This window comes from Synchiropus splendidus, chromosome 9, assembly GCF_027744825.2.
Source record: "Synchiropus splendidus isolate RoL2022-P1 chromosome 9, RoL_Sspl_1.0, whole genome shotgun sequence".
In the NCBI taxonomy this organism is placed as follows: Eukaryota; Metazoa; Chordata; class Actinopteri; order Syngnathiformes; family Callionymidae; genus Synchiropus; species Synchiropus splendidus.
In genome coordinates this window covers 6556875-6581984 of record NC_071342.1, presented here as the reverse complement: position 1 = coordinate 6581984, position 25110 = coordinate 6556875, and the positions used below count along the sequence as shown (strand labels likewise).

The 25110-nt window shown below is 42.2% G+C and overlaps 1 pseudogene; it reads right to left on the bottom strand.

Annotated features, from left to right (window-relative positions):
• Nucleotides 1-19992: 19992 nt before the first annotated feature.
• Nucleotides 19993-24905, bottom strand: LOC128765263 (uncharacterized; annotated as a pseudogene).
• Between the last annotated feature and the right edge of the window lie 205 nt (nt 24906-25110).

Genomic DNA, 25110 nt, shown 5'->3' with positions numbered 1-25110 from the left:
ATAAATCGCAATGCGAGTCAGGGTGGCCAATTAAAATCAGCCACTAATCTCAGCCGCAGGTATAAATTCACATCTTTTATCATGCGTGGCTTTCTTCTGTTGTTTTTTTATTCATGCTACCATAATGTTTTACTGGTTACTGTAGCACTGTAGCTCATCTTCTTTTAGCTGGTGAGTAAATATCCACTTATCTTCTCATGGATAATTATTTTCAGAATTCGAAAGACACATTACTCTCATGATCTATACATGAGACATATTCAAGTTTTTATATCACCTTATGTAAACTTAAGCTCTTTTCATGTCTTGAAAACATTTGTATAAGAACTTCAATTTTATAAGAATTTCAAGTCCATTCAGAGTAGTGGAAACCCTGGCCATTGTGTAGTGAAAAACATCCCTGAACAAAAGCAAACAGATGCTTTTGTTTGCTTTTGTTCAGGGATTCCTCCATGTTTGTTGTTGTTGTTATCATCCTCGCTGCCACGTGTCTTGAGTATCAGTGTGATCAGTGGACCAGGAACTCCTGCACTGACAAAGGTTCCCTGTTGTCTGGAGAGCAAACCGTTCAATTAAATTAAATAATATTAAATAAAATTAAAACGATTATTTCTGATTAACTGCTTCTACTTCTACTTACAGTACATCCTTCTACAATATACGTTAGAATCATTGTCACATTTAGAACCCTAATATCACTCATGAAGTACATCAGTAGATTGGAAATGCATACATGATCACTGTATTTTGATGCTAAGATCAATTATGCCAAACATTTCATGAGATTTTGGAGTGATTTATTCACTAAAGAGCTCAGGGATATGATCCTGAAAAAAAATGTGTTTTAAATATTTAAGTGTTGAATGAGTTGAATGTTTCTGCGGTTCTGTTTTGTGTTTGTTGGTGAACAACTTTTTTTATTTAAATTGAAATGAAATACAACTGTATTCATTTGTTGGCTCAGATATTTTTATTGACTTTTTGTATGTGATACTTGGTGTTTAGGCCCCAATAGGAGTCTTTCTTTTTTTCTCAGTTGTCCCATCTCTTTTCTCAGGGAATGTGCTGTACAAGTAGGTGACACTTTCTGCAAGTTTTTTTGGTAATGAAGGAGTTCAGTCCGCCAGACTTGAAGCCGAGTAATCGCTTCTCTTCATCAAATGGTGGCAGAGATTCTGGATTCTCATAAAGCTGTGCCTGCATTTCAACATTTTCCAGGACTGTCTGCCCGGTAAAATATGGCCCTGTGAATCTCATTTTAAAACTCTGAGCAGATTATTATTATTACTATGATTATGATGACGACTATTTCTAGATGGTTCTTGTCACAAAAATGCGACTTCAAATGTGATATTTCCTCATATAATTTATTTTGAAGATCTATATCCTCCCAGTTAATGTAACTGATGTAGAGGTATGTTTTTCACGCATTTTTTTGATACAGATGGATTTCTAATAAAATGGCAATTAAAAAAAATATATAAATATATACTGTACGTTGTGATATTAATAGTGACGCAAAAGCCTCTTTTAGTTCTTATTTTGTTATTATTACGTTATTATTTAGTGAGTTTAGTATTTTTAACTGTGATTTTAGTTTAGTATTTGCGAGAAATCACAGAATTTGATTTATTTTTTCTTCATTTCTTTATTTTATTTTCCATATATCATTTCTCTTTCTATCTATATATGTATATATCTATCTATCTATCTATCTATATATATATATCTATATCTATATCTATATATCTATATATCTATATCTATATCTATATATATATATATATATATATATATATATATATATATATATATATATATATATATATATATGTATGTATGTATGTATACACACACACGCGCACACACACACCTATAAAGGGGATTTTCTTCATTGTTAATGTCCCCCTTATATATAAGGTTGAAACGGAGGCTCAAGCCGCTTTTAAAAAGGATTAAAGTCGCTATTTATCAGACAATGAGGTAAACAAATAGCATTTTTAAGGTTAATAGATTTGCATTATATTTATTAAACGACAGATCACACCACTTCATATATCTGTCAGATCTAAAACGTATAGGTTGTTTATCATTGTTTCTGCTTCTGCGCTGCATCTTCCAATTATTGTAACTTTAACCGTGATGCGGCGCATGTATGCGCTGGGATGTTGCATAATGAGCTCCTCGGGTTCTGCACTGTGAGTCTTTGCAAAATTAAGACGGAGAAGCTCCATTTAAAACCGCCCACAAACAATGTCGAACATTATCCTCCACGTTGTTTCCCCACATGTTGATCTCAGATCTGTTTATCCATCCCCTCCGACACCTAATGGTGGGGATTTAAGGAAGCACGACTGATTGCGGGTCCGACCTGCACAACGTGCTTCTTAAGAAGCCAGTACACCCACAGGACACTTGCATCTCATCCCGTCCAATTTGCACTTTTGTTCTCCGGGCTGCATCACATCACTCTGTTCTTTTTTTTTTCATGTTACTCTTTTTACTCTCTCAACTAAGACCCACAATCCTTTCAGATCTCAAGAGGCTTAATCAGTGTCGGTGTCAGACTACTTCATGGCAGCCTTTGGCCAGAGCGGATATTATCCATCTTTTCCTTCTAACAAATCTGTCAATCCACTCAACGGGAAATGAATCTTCTCCTTTCAGCAGACAAGCAAGCTGTCATCCTCGCAGAAAGAAATTACAGCACCCAGCCAAGATAAATAAACATAAACACACGAGACAGAAAGTCAGTGCTCGAGGTGCCACCGGTGCCACCATACAGACCCAATTTAAAACCGCCATTAAAACTCTTTTTCTTCAGTCTCATCAACTCTTCTGGCTCTGAGAGCTAGGTATAAGTGCACTATTAATATGTTGAGGAGTCATCGAAATCAAAATATGAAACTGCACTCAAAGATAATCAACTGGTTCTGCACAGCAGCAGCAGCAGCCAGAGAGAGGCGGAGAGTTGTCGTCGGAACCGCTGGTGTCAATCTGTCAACATGGTGGCTCTAAAGCGCATAGTTGCTGGCCTCACATTTTTGGAGCAGTCAGTGAGAAACAACGTAATAACAATGTAATAAGATGAAGCATGAAATAGTTTCATTCTTGGACAACTTTTCTTGTTTTTTAGCTGACAAACTGTAGTATTCATTAGCAGCTATTACTCAAACATCTTTGTGTACATAGTATGAAAACTTGCTGACATTCATTATCTATACTTATTTGGAAGCAGGGAGTTGGTGAGACTATATTTTCGTATACTTGGATGCAAGTCCGATGTATTCCCAGTGAGGGTTGGTCTTCGTCAGGGTGGTGCTTTGTCCCCAATCCTGTTCTTGGTCTACATGGATTTCGAGGCGCAGCTCTGGTGAGGAGGGTTTGCGGTTTGGTGGCCTTATGATCCAATCTCTACTTTTTGCAGATGATTTGGTTCTGATGGCTTCATCATCGCGTGACCTACAGCTCACGCTGGATCGGTTTGCGTCTGAGTGTGAAGCGGCTGGGATGAGGATCAGCACCTCGGAAACCGATGGATTGCTCTCTCCAGGTAGGGACTGAGATCTTGCCTCAAGTGGGGAAGTTTAAGTATCTCGGGGTGTTGTTCTCATGTGAGGGGATTAGGGATTTGGAGATTGGTCAGCGTATTGGGGCAGCAGGGGCGGTATTGCAATCCCTTTGCCGTACTGTTGTCCATAAGAGAGAGCTGAGCCAGAAGGCAAAGCTCTCTATATACCGATCAATCTTCGTCCCGACCCTCACCTACGGTCATGAGCTTTGACCGAGAGAGCAAGATCCCGGATACAAGCGGCTGAAATGGGTTTTCTCCGAACGGTGGCAGATGTCTCCCTTAGAGATAGGGTGAGAAGTTCTGTCACTTGGGAGAGGCTCGGAGTAGAGCCGCTGCTTCTCCACATTGAGAGGAGTCAGCTGAGGTGGTTCGGGCATCTCATCAGGATGCCCTCTGGACGCCTCCCTTTGGAGGTGTTCCAGACACGTCCAGCTGGGAGGAGACCGAGGGGTCGCCCCAGGACCAGGTGGAGAGATTATATCTCTACGTTGGCCTGGGAGCATCTCGGGATCCCCCAGTCGGAGCTGGTGAAATGGATAAGCGAACGACAATGGATGGATGGGGTTGGTGAGACTTTCCAAATGCGGTCTGGACGGGGAGGAAGCCGATATTTTCAAGCAGCAATTTCAAGAACAACACAACCATTTCTAACGTTTCCAGGCCACATGTAATTACCTAGAAAGCCTCCTGACTTCGATTGTGAGACCTGTGGCTATAACACTCCACCCTCAGTCCTCAGTAAGTGGCTCCGCCAGTCGATTATTTGGTCCCCTGAACTGTTATTCCTCCATCCATTCTCAACAATCCTGTGCTGCTGATGTGATTTAGCATGCACATTTTTGATGACTGAAACTCCTTGAAGGTTCATTGAATGTATATAATTCATGCACCATCTGAAAGAGGAGAACCGGAGCTTTGCAGACACATAAGTGTCATGACGGTAGTCCCCTGCACATCCGCGCCGGGGCCACCTTAACGCAGAGCAGATTCTCCGGTGTAGCCGCGCCCCCAAGACTTAGGGTTGCTTGTGAGGAGAAGAAACTGAGACGGCTATGATGATGATGGACGTACATGTTGTAAAAATAAACTTGTTAGAACAAGCTGTTTCACCAACAATGTCTTTCCTTTATTATTTAATGTCCATCATTGTTTATTTCCTTAGAAAACCCAAAATAAATTTTTCAAACCAAGACAAACTAAAATCTCTCACCAAATAGCTGAAAAACATATAATAACAGAAGTCCAGGAGTGAAAGTTGAGATTCACCATGAACGTGGCCATTTCAGATGTATATTTGAATACCACCATGCTCTCAAAACTGTGTAACACAAACTGACTCTCCATTTCAGTCCTATTTCATGATAGCGCCTAAAGGATCCTCAAGGTCACTAACACTTTGGTCCAAGAATAAACAGGTGATCATGTGACCACAACATAGCCCTGAGATTTGGGAACCAGTAACCACTTCATGTCAAAGTGGAACGGCATCCAAAAATTCGCACAACTCCTAAAAACAACAGCATAACTCATACCTTGCAATATTTACCACCACTCAAGAAGTGGCCCCCTGTTGTCTGTTTGAGCACATTGCAATCCATGGTATTTCAAATGCTAAAAAAGATATTGAATTTTTAAGTCATGTTTTTGTCCTATAATACAGTCATCTCAGTCACGCAGGGTATTAGTCAGGTTTGATTTTGACTAACCTTTGGTATAAGTGCCCATAAAGTACATTAGATGCTATCCATTTTTCAGAAACAAACTCGATGGAAACTCGACAGCTCGATGCTGATGATCAATGAAACATGAAAAAATTCAATGTCGATACAAAGCAATAATTATATTTCACATTTATTCATTTCATGAAGTTCATTTTCAACAAATAAATCCATGCATTTTTGAGCTGCTTATACAGTATGAATGTGGTCACAAGGTTTTCCCGGCTTCTTGGGTGACAGATGAGGGACACTCTGGACAGGTCACCAGTATTTCGCAGGCCACGTCACGACAAACAAATACTTGTGAACACACTGTCACTAATTCACTTGTTTATGGACTGTGGGAGGAAACCAGAGTGCCACGCCAGCCGAGGCAGAACACACAAACACCACACAGAGAGGAGCGAGCCAGTCCAGAACACAAGGCGTCCCACCTTGCAGTCACAAGGGTTGCCATGCTACCACCTCCCTTCACGAGGGCGGAAAGAGGGTTGGACTGCTGGAATAAAATGAAGCTCTAAAATCACAGTGTATGCAGGGGGGTAACAAACCAAGGGAGAACTTGCTTTGATTTGACTTCATTTGCATAAACCCTCCCAACTATGCTTTTAATAAGTGATCTTCACCCAGGGAGTTGCCAGTGCATGGCAGATTAGCATATTCCAGACAACACAAGCGTCGCTCGGTGTGGAACAGAAAGACGGGAAAATGAGTCAAAAGTGGTACAAGGGCAAACTAGAGGAACAGCCGGGGAGGGGAGGGGAGAAGGGGGCGCAAACACTCTTGTTTGTTCTGAATTAAATTTTCAGTAACAGAGCAACAAACAGCTACAGCTGGAGAAAAAACTCCCCCGTTAATTCACTAATGGCTGGGTTGTTTCACAGTGACCCCTGGTGGTTCCAGTCCGTCCGTGTTTGGGAGGCTGTGCTGGATCCCATGTCACTTACTGCTGAGTGAACCGTGCGGAGGCTGCAGGGTGACGGACGGACTGACGGCAATGGAGCTGGAAAGAGGAGGTTTTGTCCAGACGCGCGCGAGGCTCAGTCTGTCTCTGCACTTCCGCTGGAGCCGATCAAATCCCTGGCCACCCGCTTACTTCAACGCTCCCACACTAAATCAACCAGTTGAATACGTATTGCATTTAACCTCCTCAGTGATTGTTTCTTTACACACTAGAGGGGGCTATATCATTGAGAGCAAGTTACTTGGAAAGTTAGATGATTTGGAGCCCGGAGAGTGGTAAACACGGCAACTAAACTCAGCCTTATGATCTCAAAATAGAGAGAAACATGATGGGTAAAATGCGGTTTTCAAATGTAATACAAGAAATATTTTCACTCATTCTGTATTGAACTGGAAATGCTGTTTGTCTTTCGTGTTACATTTTATTTTATTTTATTTTTGGACATTTTTCGTCACACGTAACCAAAAAAAATGTTTATTTATATTTGCATATCTTTTTAATTTTATTATTTATTTGTTTATTTAAACTCATGAATGAATTTACATTGTGCAGTAGCCTTGGCTATATTGCCTATATTTAAATTTTTATTTTCATTACAGCTTTACACCTGTATGGAATGTGAGACTCAGAGTGCCATCATGTGGGAATAAATGTGAGAATACATAAAATCGGAAGACGTCCAAGTGGAAGTGAATATTTCCACCCTTTTTTTTTTTTTTTTTTTTTTTGAAAATTTGGGACATTTTTTTTTCTTTCAAATCCGCATCTTAACATAAATATGATGACATTTTAAGAATCTATTTCTTTGTTAAGATTATTGTTTCTTGCATTTTCTCCTTTTGCGAGCATTGTCATATCTTTTTTAGTTAGCTGTGAAACTTACTTCCGGAACATTTTTTAACCAGCATTGTATGTAAATGTTATCTTTTCTTATACATTGCTTTTCATATTACTTTTTGGAGCCATTATGTGATCATCTGAATCCATTTCCACAAGATTTACAAGTGTTACAACAGAACAAATCTATTTTCTCGTTCCCTTCCGATGTCTCTGCGATAAACAACTGCATCACTGTCACCTCCATTAGATGTGCATCTGAACAAAATAATTGCTAAATAAAAGACACAGCTCGGCGCCTCCACACTCCAGAGCTCAGGATAAGCTGAAAAGTTAATTTGCAGCAACTTTAATTTGCATGCATTGAAAGGACAGAAACTAATTGGTACTTTGTGTGTTGATAAAGGAGGAGAGTGTGAATTTGGACGGGGACCACAGGAACACGGGGTCTATTGTTTAATTGCTATCCAAGAGGGGCAGATCTCATTAACTGACAGAGGAAAAGAAGGTTGATTTCATTATCAAATCACACTTAATGTTTTCCTGTCCAAGGAGATAATTTTCAAATTTGAGATACTTATAGGAAAAACAATCGCTGCTAGCAAAGAACCAAACTTTGCCTCAAATGTAATAATATCAGTTCAAAAGTTTTTTGTTTTTTGGCTTTATGACTCTACAATGAGTGCTATGGTTTCCTTTTTTATGAAGCTAACTTCCTGAACACCCATATTTTATGAGTGAATATTTGGCTTCTCAGAGACCAACCTTGTAAAAAAGTCAACATATTTCAGGCTGCTGCAAAATATCGAATGGAATTTTTAAATAGTAATGATGGGCTGATGAGGCTTCATGAAACGGTTTTGTCATTTTCTGTGCGCAATAGATGGCACTCTCGGTTCAAAAATTATGTTTCACAGAATGTTTCTCAAATTTAAATAACTTTAGAGCTGAGAGTGCCATCTAGAGGGCTCTGAAAATGAGGACACTGATGAAGTTTCATGACACTGTGTCCTGGTTTTGAGAGACCACCAGATGGCACTGTCCACTGTAAAAGTTTTGTACTTGCCCTCTGAACCGTAGGACACTGTTTCATCAACACAATACTGTTTCATGATACCTCATCTACCCATTAAACCCACTAAATAGTAGCAACGTGTCTGGCATTATTTCTTCAACACTGTCAAGCAATCTAAACATTTAATTCTTGATAAAAGGCGCTGCAAATAAACAAAGTTCAGGACAAATTCTTGGAGCAACAGTACGACTAAAGGACTGCCATCTTGTCTTCACATAGTACAGATTCATCACGCTACGCTTTCCTAACAACAACAAAAAAGAAAGGAATTCAAATTTTTCTACACTTGAACTCTTTCCATTCGTTGCAGCTAACTTCTTTAGCATGTGATAGGGAATTCCCTTTCATGTTAGCGTTAAGCTACATAAAAACTGAATTCTGTATACTTTGAAATCACGGCATTAAAGAAGGATAGCGCCTTCTTGCCATATTCAATATTCTTCCTCAGTCAGAGAGGCTTTATCTCTCCAAAGACTCCAAATCTTAAATACTTCAGGACTGTCGGAAGTCGCCTGGAGTGCAAGAAGTGCACAGAAGTGTCTGAAAGTGGCTGTAGAAAAACAGCCATGTGGGGGAGTGATTAAAGAGCGGTCATAAAGATGCTATGCTAACGGTGATGGGGATGGAAAGGAGACAGACTTGCAGATTCAAGGCTTTATTTTGGGAGGAGCAAAGCAGGGAGTCAGCGCAACATGACAGTTCAGAGGCGAAGTGAAGGATACTTTGGCCATGTAGAGAGAACATTTGGGAAGATGAACTACAGAAACATGAGGTGACCTGGAAGATGCTTGAGGAAGCCACCTAATGCTGATAACCGTGCGTCTCATTTCCTGCACCACCTGCACCACATGCGAGGTGCTTGGGCAGACTTTTATACAACTAGAATTGAGGAAACCAAACAGCAATACAAAGACAGAGTTTCCTTTTTCACATCGACCTTCAGTGCTCCTGCCTCCTGGATTACTGTCAGCGGTTACGAACAGATGCCTGTTGTTGATTTGATTTATTTAGGCCCCTCTCCCCCCCTACCGCACACTCCCTCCACCACACTTCCATCTGCATGCTCCAGAAGTGTCTAACAGGGAGATTGGGTCTGTGTATGGATGATGTCAGTGCAACGGAGTGAGTAAAGACAGATGTGCTGAAGATGGACTGTGTCATGGATGCAGTTAGCAAGAGAGCGCTGATGTTAAAAAGGTCTCCTGTCTAACACACATGCTCAGCAACACGCACACTCACGTTGCTATACTAACTGTTGTGGATTAGACATCGCAGCAAAACCTTCTATTTCCTCTCTGAAATGCAAATGAATCTCGGGGTGAATCAACATATTCTCATCTTGAGTGTAAAGAAGCCCAGTGTCTTATTATAACTGGTGGCCATGCCTTGCTAAATGTGCTTGGGTTGTGATGCCATTTTGCTCAAGGACTTGTTTCTCTATGAAATGACACTTGCTCTTAAAGTTTTACGTCAGCATTTATTTTTAATAAATGTGAGTAGCTGATGGCGACCAAGCTTAGCAACAGTGATCCATAGCAACACAGATCCATCTGCACTACTTCCTGTTTGGGAAACATACTCTATTTCTGCTTCCTGTTCGGGTGACCAAGCAGAGAAAAACACATCGACCAACTTATTGTTTTTGTTGTCGATAACAATAGTTTGGCCTTTTAAGGCAGTGACTTTTAATAATATTTGGGCTGTGAGCGCCCAAGTTTTTTTTTCCGCTTATATTGCTAGAGTTGTATTTTTTTTAGAATGCAGACAATGCAAAACAACAGTCTTCCCCCCAAAAATAAAACACTTTTTCAAATTTTTCTCATCAGTTGTTTTTTTTTTCTTCAGTAAATTTGATAAACATGACTTGAGTCTTGTTCTGATGCTGGTGAAACATTGAATGACAGATATCTTAATATCTTCATCACACAAAAGAGAAAAAAATGTCATCAGAAAGAGACAGACAGAGATATTTCACAAGACAACATTGTGCCCTGGATGCCTCCTCTGTGAGGTGTTCTGGTCCGTTCCAACCAGGAACAGTGAACCACGACAGTAGTATCAGTCTCCTGCATTTCCTCCTGAAGGCTGAGTGACTCTTCTTCCAACTCCGAACTATCCATAAGTGTGTTAGAGGTTGTGAGTGTGTGTGCTCCCTGGCGACCTTTCAAAGGTGTCCCTACAATTAGCCCAGCTCCCCGAGACCTCGGAGCTAAAGGTGAAACGTTGAGTCAGTAGCATAATTAAGTATGGTCGACCAATTTAAGACACTTGTGAGTAATTAAAAAAGGCCTTTGGCTTGGATTCTTAACAGGCGCGCTGGTCACACGCTCAGCCTAATTGACAGCTTTTATAAAAGGCGTGCGCGTGCTGCGGTGGCCATGTGCGCGTCAAGTTGCTCAGCCAAGTATAAAGAGATTTGATGGAGCATCTGTTTGGTTAGCTCTGGAACAACAGGCAGCCTGGAAATCTGGACGAGGTGGTCTGCACAGCTTCAAATGATATCCCATAATAGACACAGCGGTGGGGCAGCATAAACAGCAGACGTATAGAATTAAAATCAACATTCATAAGGCTCCTTGACGAAGAACCAAACGATTAAAAAGCAGATGTGAGGGAGTGGAGAGGAGGAGGAGGAGGAGGACAAAGAGAGCTCATTTGTATCCAGAGGAGTCCAGCTGTCATTCAGGAGTAACATGGCCTTCACCTTGTTGTCAGCTTAATATGATTGTGAGTCACAGGCAGCGCAAGAGCATCTGTTTGTGACAAGCAGGAATCAATAGTCGGGAGCGAAGCATCTCTCATCTCATCATGCACACTGCTGTTTAAAATGACGCCTGGAGAGGGAGAGAACAGCCTGGTCTTGAATTTACTGTCACGACCGCTGCTGTTGAATTTTCAAGTGCTGAATCACGGTGACATCTAGAGGGCGTTACTGAGTGGGTTAAATCACAGTCGCGGGACACCCTGGACAGAACGGCAGCCCATCAGGGACCACACACAAATAGACAAAATCACAATTTAGAGTCATTTAAACTAGATGTTTTAAGGGGTGGAACGAGTAGCTAGTGACCTTCTACCTGAAGGATTCATGGAAATTCAGGCAGTGACAGCTGTCTTTTTACAGTCTTTATTATTGAGTCATGAAATGGAACTCATCGCCCTCCTCACTGGATGTTCTGTTGGGTTTTGTAGAGCGCACAAATTCACACAATTGCAGTGTTAAATTATGTCGACAGCAAATAATATACAGGAGAAAAACAATGTTTTACTAGTTTTGTACAGTACTTTGTTTTTCCAGTTTGGACTCATCACTTATAGAGATAGTTGTTTATTTATTTATTATTTTCTTAACCCAAAGAATATGGATCTTATGTTTTCAAGATGATAAAGAGGTGATCAAATGAAACCTTTTTGGCTCACATCCCAGTTAATCTAATCTCTCCCAGCCTTAGCCTATCCCAGCTACTCTGGGCCAGCAGCAGGGGACACTCTGGAGAGGCAGCCAACAGGCAACCCCTCTATCACACACACCTACAAACATGCTCGATAACCCAACTGAGCTCAAAGTTTTTGGAGGAAGCCATAGTGGATCATCCGACAAGATCAATAAAGTAAAAGCTAAACAGGAAGTAAGATTTTAATTAAACCAAGGGAAATTTTCTGTCACAGTATATTCGAAAGTAACTTATTTTTAACAGTAAATCATTTGGCAAGGACAGGCAGGACAACTTGATGAGATGCAGCCACAGCCTTCCTGTTGCTGGCCATCCTCAAATACACTTCATGTTCGCGTGTAAATTCCGCACTGCAATAAACGTCCTATTCTCATAAAACTACTTTCCAGCAATATTCTCCAGCAGAACCCCGATGAAGGTTTGTGTACTGGGGCTCTAGTAAACCTGTCGCACTGATGGCACGCTTGTTTTCTTCTTTTTTTTTTTTTTCCTTGTGCTCCATTAGCGTTGACTTCATGCTGCTGCTTCCCTTGAAATATATGTCGGAGTGGAAAGATTGTTATTTGGAGCCTCGGCAGGTCACATGAGGACAGAAAGTTTTAAACTGCTGTCAGTGGCTTCATTTAACATACACACATTCCTACAAATTGTGTGTCTGTATTGACAGACTGTGAAACAGAAATGTACTCCACACTCACGATGCAAGGATGACCGCTGCAGAAGACAGCAGAGCTATTGGACAAATGAATGAATGATGTCATGGGTGGCTGTGTAAAACGCTAGTGTAAATCCTTGCATTACTTTTTCCCCATTCTTATTAGAGGGGACTGGGTTCCCAATATCCTTAGAAACGCATCAAATCAATCACACAGTTTTTACACTTTCATGAGGAAGTTTGGAGGAGTTGTCAAAACTGAAATGGGAAAAATCCCATTGGAAAGACCTTGTCCTCCATGACATGTCTCAGGCCGCAATTGATAAGAGCTCCTCCTCTGCCTCCTGGTTAGGGTTCAGGATTTTGTTAACCGTGAAAATTAGTAGTAAAGTAAAGAACATCAGGTGAATTTACAAATAAAACACTGTTTGCAGATGTTGAATGGCATTTAAGTCAGAGACATAAACATTATGTCCACCTGTTTACTTGCCACCAAGGACGAAGAGATTTGATTCAGCCTCATGACGTACAGACCAGAAATCATTTCTGAAGACACCGTACTGCAGGATGTGATCCGGAAACAGCCACACACTGCAACCGGATGTAAGACTCCGAGTTTGGGTCAGGGAAAAGGGTGACCCTAACTGCATACCCAGTCAACCACAGAACTAGGCAGTCCCATCTTGCTGTACAAACGACAAGGCACAGTATGAGCCTGTGGTCCGTATGAATGGGTGAGAGTCACGGAGCTTGAGACCTTAATTTACATCAAAAATATATGTGAGCAAACAGTTTTTAAAGCCGCTGATATGTGCTTTCTTGAGTTGCTGTAGCTCAAACTAAGGAATTAAATGTATTTGTTCAGTAGGTTTATTTAGCTGGTTCCTTTTACCTAGTTGAAGCTACTAGAACAAAATTATAGGAACAAAAAAAGTGTGCTTAATTATAATTCGAGGTTCCCCTTTTGTTACTTTACTGTATTTTTCATTAAAATACGGTCAAAAAGGATGAGTGACAGCTATTAGTCATTCTTGAAAAGTTATAAGGTTAACAATTTCCTTCTCTTTTGTCCAACAAATGACTCATAAAATCATGTGACTAGAGTTGAAGAACACCTTTTTTGTTTGGATATTTATATAGACTGTAGAGCAAGCAAATAACCCCATCCCAGGAAAAGACACACGAGACTGATGCATTTCTGTGATGCAAAAGCTCATTCAAATTCTATAGCTGGTTTGTCGAAATTTGTCTTTTTACTCTCGGGTCAGGTGACCTGACAGTCCTCAGGATTTGTGAGCACCTAGAGGCAAGCATCAGATTGAATATTTTTTTGAATGTTTTTTTCTTTTTAAAATCCATGATGCCTTCCTGTAATCCAATGAAGCAGTCAGAATCCCAGATCAGTACTAAAGTGAATGGAGGAACTGCAGCAGCCCCCCTGAGTGCAGCCACTGCCGCAAATACAGCTGAACAAAGCTGAGAAGCGTTTATCATTCTCAAATGTGTTTAAACAAATTCTCAGTCTATTTGCACAATTACCTCGTGATGGTTGATTCTCACGACATCATGAGGGCGTGACGGGTTATGAGCCAGGAACAAGACATCAGCTCCTCATGTAAACAGCAGCTACTTCAAGCAGAAAATTGAATGGCATATTTGTTGGGTAAAAGGAGAAGCAACCTTGTCACAGCTTGCCTTCGTCTTTAGTGTTCGTGAGGCAGGAAATCAAGAAGGACAAAGTGTTTTTTTTTCTTTTACTCTTGGCAAATCAAAGGTCACCTGAGGTGACCTTAACTACCACGGATGTTTTCTGAGCTGGAAGTCGGCATCTTACAGACACGTGAGGTAGTTGATGTGCCAGTTAACACTGCAGTGAAGTGCAGGTCTGATTTATTTTTAGAAAATACGTACATTACTACTGATGAAGGAAACATTTTCTCCTCAATACAGCAAAAAACATGTTTTATTCCTCCTAAATAATATAGTGATTCACACAACAGTGTAAATAATGTTTACAATTAAAGTTGTATATCAACATTCTTAGTAATGAAATTCTGTGAAAATTTGTGTTTCTGTATTTGGTCATTAATCTGGGAAACAGAATGAATGGTCAGAAACAAAATGCAATTTAATATGATTTATGATTGTCGATTAAGACGCAGCGTTAGCATTGATATTAAAATGTGTCTCGCCGTTCTAATTGTGGCTCTTCATACTTAACTTAAAAGCAAGTGGCAGCTGCACTATTTGATCATCTCAGCGCTTCTCGCCGCAGTGAATGAAAAAAGAAAATATAGCGACACCCACTTGGCAATCAATGTAATCATCTTAATCACAGATCATTTCCCTGCGAGTCGCTCATTAAGGCGACGAACCGAGTGCTGCCATGAGGCGAAGGAAAAAGCTTCATACAGGCTCAGAAGGAGTTTTAGCTGGAGGGAAAGAGAAGGAATGCAAAGTGATCTTTGGTGTCTGTAAAGTGAAGTATTTACATGTCGTCTCATTGAAAAGTGGCCAGTTGACCATCAGAATGATCCTTCCATCGGCAATAGATGTGTTTCTCCTGATATGTTATGCAGAAACATGGGCATTATCAGTCAGGGAAATATGTTGCGCATGCATCTTTGGTGGCTTTACTTCTCAGAGATAGGTGGAAGGTTTCTGTTCTTTTTTTTACATTGGCCTCTCTAATTATTATATATTAATAGTGCTGTCATTTTAATGCATTAATTCCATTAATTAATTACGCCGCAATTTAACGCGTTAAAAAAATTTACGCAATTAATTATGAGTATCAACGGTTCTTCATTTTGCCTCAGGCGTGTTATATTTCTATTATTCATTTTTCAGTTGCTATATTGAGCTTTAGTGCCTATTTGAGACAGCCTTATTTTATTTCAGAATTTTATTTATTTAACTGAATCGCTGGATTTGTTTTACATTTTTCAAGACAGCCTTATTTTATTTCAGAATTTTATTTATTTAACTGAATCGCAGTATTTGTTTTACATTTTTCAAGACAGCTTTATTTTATTTATTTAACTGTATTGCTGTATTTGTTTTACATTTTTGAATAATGCACCTGGCCTAACTGCGTTGCGGATGTGCTTGACCTTTACTTTTGGATTTCATTTATGAAGCACAGTTCACCAATTAAAAAAATTGGATTTCAGATCTTCTCTTCTTACTGTGTTCAATTGATTAGTCATGCACTACACTTTTTAATATTCTAGAACTCAAATTCTTTATCAGGAGACCTTTAGCAGATATGACATAATAATTTTATTTTTTAATCGACTTACAGCACTATGTATTAATATATATGAATTAATAATTGTTTGAATTAAAATTCAAACAGCATATTTTGTATTTCCCAGTGTAATTGTACCCTTGTTTATTTATTTATTTCACAAATGTCTTGCACCATTGTTCACCCATAAATATATTAAATACATCTAACTATTGATTTATGGGGGGTATTTTTTCAGAATTCTATATTCCAATTGTCATAGCAAAGTCATTATTCACAAACAATTTTTTGTCTTCAGCCTAATCTGGACAAATCATGTCTCTCCATAACCAGAGTCAGAAGACGGTTGCGAGTGAAGTCTCGTGAGATGCTCCACACACCAGAGATATGAATGAACAAGCTGTTACTAAACCATTGAATCAACCCCGTGGTCACAAGTATGATACATGTGTGAGTTGGCGGTTACAAAACAGTGTGTGACATACATGCGCACTTAATATAAGCAAATGTACACTGCCATTGTCGGTAATGAGGTCTAAAGTGTCATTACATCACTATACATTAATGTAACGGGCCTCAAGCTTGACCTACATATATGCAGCCAAGACCACCTTCTACATTTATTGATGACAAGTGTCACTTTTCGTTATGAACTCTCTTTATTCATGGTTGGTTTACCTTGCCTGGGTTCACATTCCAACAAACTGGACATGCTTTACTGGCTCTATATTGGTGACGAAGTAAACAGTTTATAATTCTGTGTTAACAACAGTAGAAGGAGTGTAAACAGCTGGATTGCATCATGGCACCGCAGGGCTGGTGCGGTTTGAGGTCTCCAGAAGGTTCTTGTTTCTCTTTTCACATTGATCATGCGAAACCAGAAACCCATAAACATCAGCTGAGCGCCAGTATGAGGTTTTTGCTGGCCCTGTTTCATTTGCATATATTAAAAGTTTCTGCTTCAGTGCTGGGACTTGGCTGGACAAGCTGGTACACATCTGCTGAATGGGTGGTGGCAGCAGAAAACATCATCTGATGGATAACAACTAAACTCATTTTAGACCGTCCAGTCTGCCTTACGTATTAAATCTGGGGTATCAAAAGGGAATGTTAATATTTTGGGGTTTATGAACCACTCCAGACAGAATGCGTTGATTTTTGCATGTTTCGACTCCCCTTCTGTTGTATATATAGACTTGTCAAATTTACTTCCTCCCTTATGAGGCATCTAGCAAACACTACAAACAGGGGCCTTTGTCAAGTGACATTGCATGTGTCAATGACATCACTAGTGTGCATGGCATAGAATTCCCTTCCCCTTTTATCCTCAATCGTGACCCATTGCTTTCTGAGCACTATCAATCTAGGGGCGACAGAGCCTTTTCTATCAGGGCACCTCGACTCTTGAACCGCCTGCCAGGGGGCATCCAAGGTGCAACATGCACCTCTATCTATAAGTCACTCTAATACTTGACTTACATTTACAGAATATCATGCCGTTTTCCTGTTTTCACTCTGCTCATGCTGAGATGTTATTCAACCACACTGTTTATGTGCATGTTCATACATTGCATTCTGCTCAGGTTCTTGTTTAGGTTCTGCTTTGTCTGTCATGTGCCATTCGATCGATAATATCATTACTATTTCTGCAACAATCTTGTACCTTCTCCTGAACATTTTGTGTGTGCGTATGTTTTGGCTGATAAAATCAGACGAATTAAAATAACATAATTCCAATTTGTTGTGTAATAATTCAAGCCCTGGCAAAACTCTAGGAAAACCAATGAGAAAGGTCACATGCCTGCCTAAAGTTCAGAACCACCATAGATTTATCTTCATGAATCAATGACTCAATCGTTCTTATTCGTCCCGTCACAGGTTAAAGGTCATTTTAGTTTGAGGAGGTTTATTTACTGTCTGTGGTTGTTGACTGTAGCTGTGGACCTCAGAATGAGAAGCCAACATACAGAACTGTCCATACGTGTGTTGAGAAAAGGTTAGATACTTATTTTTATAATTTTAGGTGAATAGTCATTTACCAGCTAATATTTTGCCTCTGGACAATGGATTGTGGGAGTGGGCTAAACAAGATGTAATTTCTGAACGCTAAGTCTCTAGTTTTTTCTCGCGGTCTGAACCCTTTGACTTATACAATGACAGTGATTATATTGAGCCTCGAAATCACAGGTGTTTTCTTTACCTCAAAGCGCAAATGTGATGTTTTCACCCGCGTGTCTGCAGCTCTCCTGGAGGACCAGGGATGAGAAGCAGCTGTGGTGTCGGAACTTCACGGGCAAAAATATTGCGGAGTTTGTTTCATGAGTCAGTCTCCATGCTGGACCCTGTTTTCAAAACTAGTTTAGAAGTGATCCTCATGTATTTTAAGTCGGGTACGCCGCTGATCTTTCTACGGCGCAGACAGCATGAACATGATCTTTTTTCTTCTTAAAATTTAGTGGGTGCGACTAATATTCCAGTGCGCTCTACCGTCCGGAATTTAGGGTAGTCTCATCTTTGGTTGGTGCATCGGCTGTTTTAAATGCATTCAAACAGTTCTCTCAAACTAATCTATAAATGCATATAGACTTGACTCATGTCCTTTGTGAAGATAACACTGTTCCACTATGAACACTGCCTCAAATGAACAGCACAAAAGGAATGCGTATTATATGATGAAAAGGGTGTTTTTGTTTTGCTTGCATCCATCGGGAGAACAGAAAACCTCCTTGAATGATTCAGATGCTTTTTAGGAATCGAGACATGCTTCATTGTGGCCGAGATCGATTTGTAGGTCACGGGCAGGAGGACATAAGAGAAAGGCAGACGAGGAGGAGACACAAAATAGAGTTCTATAGGGTCTCCTGTGAGAATTGTTGCACTGACATACCGACACAGGGCTGCTTCAGAGGACAGACTTTCTGTGTTTATATAGTGATGAGCGAAGGTTAACATTCTCAATTGACCAGAGACATCTACCTTTAAAGAAGAATTGGTTATATAACTTGTGTTAAAAGCGCAAATGCGATGTTTTCACCCGCGTGTCTGCAGCTCTCCTGGAGGACCGGAGATGAGAAGCAGCAGCTGAGACCGGCTGCGGTGTCGGAACTTCAGGACTCTTGGGCGAAAACATTGCCGGGTTTGTTTCGTCAGTCAGTCTTGATGCTGGACACTGTTTTCAAAACTAGTTTAGAAGTGATCCTCATGTATTTTAAGCCGGTCCGCCGCTGATCTTTCTATGGCGCAGACAGCATGAACATGATCATGATTTTTTCTTCTTAAAATTTAGTGGGTGCACCTAATATTCCAGTGCGCTCTATCGTCCGGAATTGAGGGTAGTCTCATCTTTGGTTGGTGCATCGGCTGTTTTCAATGCTGCCCATTCAAACACTTCTCTCAAACTAGTCTATAAACGCATATAGACTTGACTCATGTCCTTTGTGAAGATAACACTGTTCCACTATGAACACTGCCTCAAATAAACAGCACAAAAGGAATGCGTATTATATGATGAAAAAGGGTGTTTTTGTTTTGCTTGCATCCATCGGGAGAACAGAAAACCTTCTCGAATGATTCAGATGCTTTTTAGGAATCGAGACATGCTTCATTGTGGCCGAGATCGATTTGTAGGTCACGGGCAGGAGGACATAAGAGAAAGGCAGATGAGGAGGAGACACAAAATAGAGTTCTATAGGGTCTCCTGTGATAATTGTTGCACTGACATACCGACACAGGGCTGCTTCAGAGGACAGACTTTCTGTGTTTATATAGTGATGAGCGAAGGTTAACATTCTCAATTGACCAGAGACATCTACCTTTAAAGAAGAATAGGTTATATAACTTGTGTTTAAAAGAACAGAAGACTTCAGTTTCATTCAGCTGGTGCTTCTGCAGAAGTCTTTAAAAAGCCATTAAGTGATGCCATTGTCAATAATCACATGAGATTGTAGGGAACATTTATTAGAAGACCGAAAGCCGCTGGTGAGACCACGGCGTCCATCACCGTTTTCACAATAAAGATGAAAGAATCAATACGCCCCAGAGGAGATTAACAATCCTACCCAGATGGGGTAACTCCTCATTATCAAGTTTTATCACATCCCACGTCAACTGATCGGTTCACGCCTTGAAACCCACCAAAGGGAAAGTCTAATCACAAAATGTTCCAGCAACTTTAACTAGTCTCACTCGACTTCTCCTCTTCTCTCTAAGAATGGTAATCACATAAAACATTGATTGCTAGTTTGAGTCATTATTATTGTTGATTGATAATGCTCTTCCATCTGTTGTCAAGACAGCTGCCGGAGTCTGTCGCAACCGAGAGAATTAGAACCAAGTGAAGAGGAGAGAGGGTTCGCCCTTCAGGCCACTGTGTGTTGTAGGAAATAGTTCGATGTCTTCGCAGTTAACTCTTCCTACCAATTGTGTCCGTTGTTCCAGGTGGTTGTCAATAAAGAAACTTCAACATACCAATAATCAGTCTAGTTTATTCTCAGCGTAGCAAACAATCAGCCAAGGCAAAATACAGATCGATCCGGGCTCTTCTCTGGGTAGAGTCTGCAGCACAACGAGAGTCGTGACTTACAAGTCAGACACCAGTAGAAGCACACATCGAGATGACTACTTCTCCTTCTTATACTATTCAAGGTGTTGTCTTCAGCGACTTTCCACTTGGGTGTTGGCGGTTTCGAGGTGGCGGTTGCTGTTCTCCTTTTTGGTCTGGTCAGCGGGTCATCCTGAGTGCAGACGTCTGTTTTTCCATCGATTGATCAACTTCTGCAAATCTGTAAATAATTCTGCACACGCTGCAATCTGCACACACTGCAAATGTTAGATTAAGACATACTTACGTTGCAGAGACACATGCACCATGTGTCCCCTGTACTTCATTAGTATCACACAATATAATCAATCTATTCCCTTTATTCCCTCTCTTGGCCTCTGTAAACAGAGGCCACATAATCAATTCTCCCAGTGATTAAATTTCAACACATTTTCGAAGTCCCTCACCATACACCAAGGCAGGGTTAAAAAACCATTCAGCGTGATATGGAAAAACCTTCTCCCCAGGGCATGATGTTCACAATCTTCAACCCGTAAGTCACTTTAGCAACTTCCTCACAGGCCTTCTTCCAATGCAACATCATCTCCTGGAGGGTCCGGTTCCGGGTCGAGGGGTACGAGTGCATATTGTCCCCTTCGTCCTCCGGCTTGGTCAATCATGACTGAAACCAACTTGGTAAGAATGGTTTTAAAACACGGGATACAACAGCAGGCAATGACAATCACTACACACAGGAAGATTCCCATAATGAAAGTAAATATGAGATTTTCCTGATCCTTCTTCATGGTTACTTTGTCGTTGTAATATTTAGCTTCTTGGCTTTGTCCTGGAGACCAATATGCGCCATCTTGTGTTGTAATCAGAGAATTCCAACTAAGATCCAGTATATGTGCCGTTAAATACCACCAATACTGAGGATAGTTTCCTCCTGTGACCGGGTAAGTTTGTTTGAAGCCTTTCAGAGCTGTTATGGGTACTCTCACTTGTGCCGTACTGTTCCGGGGTACAGTGACACGTATTGAGTTGTAATAAGTCCAGTTAGCAATCCATGGTATGTGTGGAGGTGGGGTTGGTGTAGTTTCCAGTGTCTGTCTTTTGGGTCTGATCTGTGTGAGTTGAGTGGTAGTGGTCCTAACTGTGGAGTTATACAAATCCGTTTGTGGAGTGTGTGTGGGTTTGTTCGGAGTCGGTGTAGGTGCGTTAACACTATCTAACCATGCATGTGTACATATTATAGCAACAGGTATGGAAATCAAAAATAAACAAAAAAGAAACATACATATCCTTCTCCCTCTCTTCGTCTTGATCCACGTCCGTGGAACAAGACGATTGAAGCCGTAGTCCTCCAAGCCCGTCATGGCTCGTGAGGGCGGATCATCGAGAAGTGGAACCATTTCGTCCCTTTACCGTCCAGCCGGACGGCAGTGTGTGTGCGTGCAGTAACGCGAAATGGACCGAACCACCGTGGTTCGTGCCACCGGCGGGAGAAGCGCTTCAAGTAGACGTGCATCCACTCAGGTAGGTCAGCAGGTGGAGGGGTGGGACGACCAGAAGCGTCCTTGACCTGTGCACAATAAGCGGCAGACAAAGCATGCACCAGTTTCCAATACTGGAGAAGCGAGCGTGGGTTAGAGGGGACGTCCTCGAACGGGTGAACCGAGGACGCAGGACCTGGCATAAGACGGCCAGTCCTTAACTCAAACGGAGTAAACCCAGTCCTGCGATTAACTGACTGTCTGACCGACAACAATGCCAGCGGCAGAGCTGACACCCAGTCCATGCCTGTGGTGCAGCAAATTTTTGCAAGTTTTTCCTTTAGAGTGCGGTTCATTCTCTCCACAGAGCCCTGTGAAGAAGGATGGTAAACACAACCAAAGCTGTGGGACAGACCCAAGGTCTGTTCTACCAATCTCAGGTGTTTGTTGCTGAAGTGTGTGCCATTGTCAGACCTGATCCTAGCTGGAAACCCATGGGTCGGAATATAGTGGTTGATGAGCGCTTTGACCACTGACACAGCATCTTCCTTGGCGCACGGATACGCCTCAGGCCATCGTCCAGCTTAAATGGTTGAGAGTAGTCAGGTGTTGCTAGTGCAGCAGCAGTGGCCAGGTCCCTGACCAAAGCGGTGTACAGCGCGTCTTCTTCCGGGGTCCAAGTTAATGACGCCGAAAGGTTGGAGAGCCCCACTGCCTTAGCCAAGGCTCGTAGGGGGGTGGTCCGGTCTGTAAAACAGGGAATGTAATTACGACTGTAACCACACAAACCCAGAAACTGCAGCATTTCGCGAACTGTTTCAGGTCGCTTGTGCTGAAGAATGGTGAGACGGTGTTCGGATGACATAGACAAACCCTGGGCGGACACCAATCGTCCCAGGAATGTGACCGCCTTTCGGCAACACTGTAGTTTCTGTCGAGAAACTTTGAAGCCCAGCTCGGCCAGCCGGCGGAGTACCAACTCAGTGGTCTGTAGACATGCTTCTGAGCTGGGGGCGGAGACAAGGAGATCATCCACATACATCATTAATGAACATGACTGAGGAAGAACTAAATCAGACAAAAGAGCTTTAAGAGCTTGGTTAAATATCCCTGGAGAATTTTTAAATCCTTGAGGGAGGCGGGTGTATTGCAAATTAACACCCTTATAGCGAAATGCAAAATATTTTCTACTTTCAGGATGTAGGAATGCAGAAAAAAGCATTAGCTAGGTCGATAGCCGAAAACCACTGGCAATGCGGGGAGATGGAAACTAACATCCTGTGTGGGTCAGGAACGGGAAGCACAGGTGTGATGGTGACGTCATTAACGGCTCGGAGATCATGGGCCATACGGTAAGACTTACCGTCTGCCTTCAGGACCGGCCTTAGGGGAGTACACCAGTCAGAGTCCGAAAGCTCGAGGACTCCCGAGTGCCACAGTCCTGTCAAGGTATTTTCCATACCTTCATCTGCGTCGGGGGTCCATCCGTACTGGTGTCGACGCACATGTGAACCGGGGACCACCTTGATCTGTACAGCAGCCGTGGATGTACAATGTCCTACGTCAAAAGGACCGGCGGACCACAAGGATTGTGGCAATGAGGTGAGCATGGAGGCAGCTTCCTCGTGGTCCGTATGTTCCCGTCCATGTTGTCTGTCTATGAAAACATGCTCAAGGATGGATGAGTTTGTTGTGGGTTCAAACATGGTCTTATACATTTTTGTTGATGGTGAAAACATAACCTGTGGCAAGTCAGATTGTCGCCAGTCAGTTAATGTCGACGCTCGCTTCATCATGTGCCCTAGTTTTCTCGCTTCGTGACCTGGTGAAAGAGCAAGAGAGATGTGTGGAACTGCTGAGTGTGACATCCGATACCATAATAGTTGATCTGGGGTGAGGTCACAGGTCCCTGCGACGCCTTCAGGTCCAACAATGATGGAGGACGAAGACAGATTCCAGTGATTTCCCTCTATCGACCGGAACTGTTCGGCGTAAGTTATTTCTGTTCCATCTCGGTCATAGAGTAGGGTACAGTGGAGTGGGTCAGGTGGGGGTAGGTAGGGTTGGAGGGCGAGAATCCACGGCCGCCAGAGCTGAAACTCAGAAAACAGACCTGGCTCATCTGACGTTTCGGGATACAACAAGGCCCAATAAATATCCGCTGCCTGCGCCAGCGTCGTAAGTTCAGCCATTAGGAAATGTCCTTCAGTGTGCAGAGAGTCACAACAGTTCAATGCTTGTCCATTCGGGAAGCGCACTTCAACTCCAGTTGGGGAGCAGAGGATGGTGGCTTGCATCTTTATAGATGAGCTTGTGGCCCCTGGTGGTTGATATGACCCGCCCTGTGGGAGACCTCGAGGTGTGCCACGCCCATCAGCTGCACCTCGACCCCTACCTCTGTACGCCGGTTGCGGTGGCATATGGTTTTCGGGGCAGTCACGTGCCCAGTGTCCTGGGTCCCCACAGATGAAGCATCCCTGAGCCGGGCGTGGAGGTCCGCCCCTGCGCACCAGTCCACGACCGCGTCCTCTTCCTCCTCGTCCACCGTGACCCCACTGACCCTGATCCACAAAAGGAGCCATCAGTGCAGGTGCTAATTTCGACACTAACGCTGGAATAAAAGGCATTTGATTTTGCGGTGGATGGTTTTGTGCCCCCATCCCTAATGCATTCAGCAATAACATCTCAGGCTCCGGAGGTTTGTCTTTTTTGCTCTCCTTCTTTACGTCACCGGCGGCGCGCTGTGCTTCTGCCAACTGTAATTTAAGCAAACGTGTTTTTAATAGTTCAGTCTCATCTGTGTCTTTTGCTTTACGATCCATGTGTATTTTTAAGTGATGAAGCAAGTGTCGACGGAAGCGTGCAGAGTCAGAGGTCATAAGGTCAGGGTCGTTTTGCAGTATGATCTGTACGTCGTCAGGGAGGCCCTTCATAACTGCAGTTCTGAACATTACTTGGTCTGCCAGGGCCGCGTCAGGGGTTCGTCCTGTGGCATCTATCCAGGAAGTCAAACAGTTCCCGTAGTAGACATCTGGGTCTCCCGCTTTAAAGGGGAAGACAGTAGGGGCAGATTGAATTGGTGGAGGATGCAGATCTCTTATGGCCGCAAAATAAATGTTAAAATAAATAATAATAATAATAATAAAATAAATAAATTCTGAGAGGCTCTGTGTTTGGTATCGCAGTAGTATTTGCCCTGGTTTCCACCATCGTGCACTCCAGAGAGGAGGCCGTGGCAGCTAGAATCGCCCTAAGATCCCCCATAGCTAACTCCATCCCCTTAAACAAAGTGAGCAGTGAAGTGATCCATCTGTCTCCGCCATTATTCAGTCGTGGCATTTTTGACGCCGCGGACTGTACATCTCCCATAACCGACTGCCTGATTTCCTACTGGCACTAACGGATACATGTGATCCAGGGGTGGGCCGGTCCCAGTGCGTGGTTTGACATCTGGGTGGGGTGGGGGCTGAAGTGGTGGTCTGTTCAATATGTCCAGACTCCAATAAGGATTTGGCTGTGGTTCCTCAGTTCCTTCATGACTTAATA